Here is a 6,000-nt window from a genome sequence, read left to right on the forward strand (position 1 = left end):
CAGTTAAAAGGCCTACGGTCGTACCAACTAGAGGGCAGTCTAAAACCTAAGGAGAGGCGTAGTTCAGAAGGATTAGTTTCTCATGAGCAAGGACAGTGTATAAAGACTACAAAATGAGGAGCTACAAAGAAGATGATATACCTTAAGAGTAGGAGTCCAAGCATAGCAGTCTACATGCTAATGTGTGAAAGTTATGAGCAAACATAGTGTCTATGATAGTGCCAAATCCAAAATACAATGAAGAGTAGGACGAGATAGTCATGGCAGCAGCATGGAAAGAATAAAGGCAGGCATAAGAGAGAAAAGAACACACTCAACAAAGAAAAGCAGCGATCCAAGTGGCAGGGACAGCAAATCGAGCTAAACATGCATGGTTACCAGCGAAATTTTCCATTTTTATTGACCAAATGAATGTAAAGAAGATGAGAATGGTGAAAAAGGTAAAGAAGTCTCTAGCTATCAGTTTGAAACCCTTAGTCGTTATCTTTTAGGAGCAATAAGCACAAGGAATGGAATCCCAAAGCTGCTTTGCAACTGCCTAACCAATTCGTGGTGCTTAAATACACTCCACAGAAAATTGGATCTCCAATTTATTTGTATATATCTCCTCAGCTACTTTTTCCTACTAGAATCAAATGAAAACAATATTTTAAAACAAACATTCTTAATCGCTAAAACATAAAACAAACCATTCTTAACCAGAATATATATAGCCCAAATGAAACAGAAACCAATGTTCGTTAATACCAATAACTGTATTAATAGAAACCTGTGAATTACTGACACATAAAGTTGACAAATGAAAGCCTGTGAATTACCAGAACCTAAATGAATCTTACGTATTAAAACCTATGACAAACCAACATCCACATTAATTTTCCTAATGAAAAGCTCCTAATTATCTACACCCACATACATTTTACTGAATAAATACCAGATTACTAACACCAACATCATACTAATAAATACCAGGTTAATAAATAAATTTGTCTGCTTCAGTGGCTTTAAAAGAAACTCAAAAGGAGATGAAAAACAGAGTAACGGTTGTATACAAGCATTCAGAAATAGATGTTATATGATCTCCTAATAGAGACATCATGAGAAGTTGAACTTGGAGATTGAAAAGGTGGCTTTGCCGGTAATGGCGAAAGACTTCTATTCCGAATTCACACAGATATTCTCACAGCAGCTGGAGTATGCTGAATTCAAACTTAAACAAAATTATCCAAATAAATCACATCAAGTGTCCTAATAACATCAAAAAAATGCTGAAAAATAACAAAACCATGGTTTGGAAGAGTTAATGAAATGATTAGATGAAAAGTGTACCTCCTTGGAATATGTAGCATCCACATATTGGACAAGGTTTCCAAACGTTGGGGGAGTCGCACTCTGTTCAATCCGTTGCCTTTGTCATCTCCATTTCTTGGACCTTACGCCACCCCAAGTAGATATTTCCACCGGTGACTAAAATCAACAGAATTGCCAGTACAGTAGCTACAACTGTAACACATTTGCATTTAATTCCTAGGGATTTATGATCCAGACCTAACTTAGCAGTAAGGCATTGGGAGGTGGTATTGAAGGTCTCTTCTCTAATAGGAAACACCAATAACTCAGGATTGAAATGAACTCGCTTGGCTTTACTCACTTTCGGAAATGAGCAATGTGAGCCTTGTGATACATTCTTCTCACAAAATGTTGAATTCTCCTCATCTTCTGCAACAATTTGATTACGAGGCTCTGAATGAACATAATTTTTTACATCAATGGTAAAATTGGTACGCAAGATCTTGAATGGGATAGATTTGTACAGTAGATGAATTCCCCTGAATTCTCTGATTGGTTTCATCTTTACATGCTTGATCAGTATCCACATTGGCAATCTTACTCATACCGGAGTCTATAGGGCATGAAATATTGACGGGCTCTGCACTCTGGTTTGATTTGAAGCATTTGCAAAAATCCCTGAGTCTCCCATGCAGTAGACCTCGTTCACCGATATCTTGGCAGAAACTCAATAAACTGCCCATTAACCTTCTGCTAAAATTAATAAAGTTGACCCAATTTTCCTTTGTAGGATGTAAGATAAAGAAAGAAGAACAAGAGAAAAGATAGGAGTCTACAAGCTTATCCATAAATGTGCTTGATGAATTCTTGAGTCGACCCATGTATTCAGAATGCAATGCAGCTTCCCCTATCAAGAAGAACCCTTTCATTTTCTATGATAATCTCATTCTTTCTGTAAGCAGCAGAGAATTTATATGGGCACTGTGATACTGCACATTCGCGGTGCCCAAATCCAGAGGCCACGGTGGCCAATACAAAGAACATAAATTCCGCTCATGAATTCCGCTCATGAAAATAAACCGCCCACATCCAAACAAGTTTGGAAAATTGAATCTCAGCAAACTGTGCATTCATAAAACCACGTGTTCATTTTGATTTTTAAAAAAATAAACGAAAACCTCCAAATTCAATATAAGAAAATGAATAGAATAGAAGAATTTTAACATCCACTACACCAATGAACCAAATATTAGTTGCAAACCTGCCAAAATATGACAGGCGAAGACAATACTAATTTTTCCCAGTTTAGGGTTCAATGACTGTTTTTTGTGTTACAGGGCTTGTGGGAAGTGACATGTGATCCACTGCCTGATATGAAGCGCTGGCCTCATCTATCCTCTGATCAGAAATGCTTAAAATCCTTGAAAGAGAATAGAGACCAAAGAACATATACATAGACACATGGCAACATCCGGTTGCATTTTCTTGAAAGTTTCTGTAGCCCAACAGATCCACTGTATGTATTTTTCAATAGTGGTGGCCCAAGAGTTTATATTTCTCTGCATAGTAGTTGCAACTTGCAGCCATACCATCTAACAAAACTCCTCTATGCCTTATGCTGATTTAAAACCCTTATCAAAACTCGTTCAATCCCTTCTACCCATGCATTTGTCTATTTTTCTTCTCTACCTGCCTCTACAACTCCACTAAACCATGGTCGCCTCCAATCATCTCATAACCCTCGCTTGTTCTCAATTTTTTTCTCCTTTTAAAGTCTGGTAGAGTGTCCTTCACCTATTCTCCCTTCTCAATTCTTTTCTGTCCTTTTCAAGGCACATGCATTAATAACGTGTGAAACAATTTTTGGAATTTGGCTCTGAATTTCTACTGCCCCTGCGCCTTTTCCCACGCATGCTGCTATCTACCTACCGTCCTCATGGAATTGGGATGCCATCCTCCATAATAGAAAGTTTTCCTTACTCTCTGGCTTGTGCCATTCCTCCCGTAGTCTCCAATTTAATGCCCATAGCTAGCCCATATGTTAGCCCATCCCTCATTAAGTTGGCAATTCTCTAGATAAAATTTATTTCTCCAACATCCACCCTCGAGGCAACTGAGGGGGATGTGACAGAAAACACCACTAAATCCTGCAAAGTGGCTACTTTCAAAACTTCAAGAAACAGAGGAGATGAATAAATGCATTCAAAAAACTTACCTCAACCAAGGCAATAGGGAATGAATTAGTCCCACCATTTCATTGGAAAAGGTAGGAAGTGCCTCAAAATTGATTAGATCTTGATCAGAACCACTTCCCCATATGACATATACACAGTCCACAGACAATACCAAGTAAATAGAAAAATACACTGAGGCGGTAACGAATAGAAGTTAAAACTTAAAACTAAGAGGATATAACCAACACAGATATGGTATACAAATGTATAAGTCCTCACGAAACCCAATAGTACTATGAGATTGAATAAGTTACAGCTCCCCATATACACAAACAGTGCCAAGGAATAGAAAAATACACAGGCAGTAACGAAAATAAGTTAAAACTAAGAGGATATGACCAACACAGATATGGTATACAATGTCTCTAAGTCCTCATGAAACCCAATAGTATCTATGATATTAAATAGATTAAATACAATTAGGCAAGATTTCCGCAGTTTAGATGCCGTTTACAATGATTCTCTACTGCTGCTCGTATATATAATCTACCATTAGTCCATCGCAGGAAAGAAAAAGTGTATAAAATAATTCTCAATTACGAGAAATAAAAAATGTTTAAAATAATTCTAAAATACAGGAAAGAAAAAATGTTAAATAATTTTCAAGTTAGGAATCATACACATAGAAATAACGTGGATTGGCCAAATAGAAAGGTGCCATAGCATTTGAGAAAAGCTACTCCCAATCTTTGATTTGCACTCATAAATGATGTGCAACATATATACCATAACACGTGACAGACAAGGCATATGAATTGTTTGACAAAATGTCTCGATCGTTGCACAAGAGATTTAAAAGGAAAATTAACAAAATGACAGTTTATGTAGGATTATAATGGTCTGTATATTGGAGTTCAAGTATTCTTTTAGTGTCAAAATCTGACCCTCAGTTCATCAGTCCTTTGCTCAACTCTAAAGGATAAAAGAAAGAAAGATTTCAGATAAGAAGCAGATAAGACTCAAGGCTAGATACAATTTAAGTGCAATTTAAGTGTGTTCGAAGAGGGGATTCTTCAACATATTGATCAAATGGTAATAACGAAAATTTGCTACTGATTATAAAGTGCATCCTAAACACATCTATAACTCCGCCTAGAACCATCTCTCATCATGTTGGTCTTAACTAGCATAACTAAAAGAAAGATACCACCATCCATACTTTTATATATTTGCAACTAGATCATTCCAATAGATCCAAAACATCAAAACCACCCAAATCAAAGTCACTGTAAAAATAAATCAGGGCATAACCCGCCATACCCAATTCAATAAAATCCTCAACCCAAAATGGTATATGTATCTAACTAACTATACCAGTAATACACCTGCATCCGGATTCCTATCCACAACAAATCAAAATACATTTCTACTAATTTTCAAATAGGGATAAAAAAACCTTGTATAAATCCAATGCATAACAGAACATCCCTAACCCACAGTGTCCAATAGATTTCGAAACAATCAATCAAATTCTCAACAAAAAGTTCAGCATACCAGACACATGAAAAGCCAAATATCAGAACACCCAAACACCAAACAATCAGAAATCAGATGAAACGATCATTTTCATAGCATAAGGATGAAACCCAAAACACATTTGAAGTGAAAAACAAAAGAACCGATGTATAAGGAACAAAACACAAATCCTACTTGATTTAAAGTCGACGTCTAGAAATATCAGGACCGTATGTATCAGTATTTCGTATGAGTTTTAACCTACCAATCAACTCCCATTAGGCCCTTTACTGATAGAAACAAGACGGTAACCATAACCAACCTCCTGACAATAACCACAAGACGGGCAATTCAGGAATTGCCACGCTTGCTGCCAAATACTCTGCATAAATTGCCATTGCTCTGCCTCTGCCTCTTGCTTTCCCTCTTCATCTATTCTGCCTCTTCCTGTGGAAAATAGAAAAACCAACCAAAAGACAAAACAAATCATTAATAAACAGACCAGACTAGCATGCATGCTGTAAAAAAATACATGAAAATTTCTTAGAAAAATAAAACAAACATAAACACGAAAACAAAATTAAACATTGACAGAAGAGGAAGTGATGAGGAGCACCTGGCTGCAAGTCACCATTTATAAGAGGTAGAAAACATGTTGTTTTTTTAAACGGTCATACTTTTTTAACAGTCATGCTTTTTACAACGGTCATGCTTTTTTTCACAATCACCATTTCCTCCATGTGATGTAGTTTCAGAGCTTTTTCTCAAAACGGTCACGCTTCTCTTTTAAAACGTTCATGTTTTTGTTTTTTAAATTTAGGGCACGCGATGGATGAAACCGCCAAAGATAAAGAATATATTTTCTTAATAAAATTTGAATACTAAATTATTAATTTACTATATCAAATGAATAAAATGTTATTATGATGTTTAATTTAGATAAGAATTTTTACACCTATTAAGTTAATTAAATAAATTGATAATTAATTTTAAATATAATTTAGGTTAGTCAAATAAATTG

General features: G+C 35.9%; 1 long non-coding RNA gene across 1 annotated transcript; it reads right to left on the reverse strand.

Annotated features, from left to right (window-relative positions):
- Positions 1–1,057: 1,057 nt before the first annotated feature.
- Positions 1,058–5,744, reverse strand: LOC131061693 (uncharacterized). Its single transcript, XR_009110579.2, has 2 exons — positions 5,596–5,744; positions 1,058–5,426 (listed from the first exon to the last, which is right to left on the reverse strand). It is a non-coding gene; the product is annotated as an uncharacterized LOC131061693 (long non-coding RNA).
- Between the last annotated feature and the right edge of the window lie 256 nt (positions 5,745–6,000).

Source organism: Cryptomeria japonica, chromosome 8 (assembly GCF_030272615.1).
Source record: "Cryptomeria japonica chromosome 8, Sugi_1.0, whole genome shotgun sequence".
NCBI classification, from domain to species: Eukaryota; Viridiplantae; Streptophyta; class Pinopsida; order Cupressales; family Cupressaceae; genus Cryptomeria; species Cryptomeria japonica.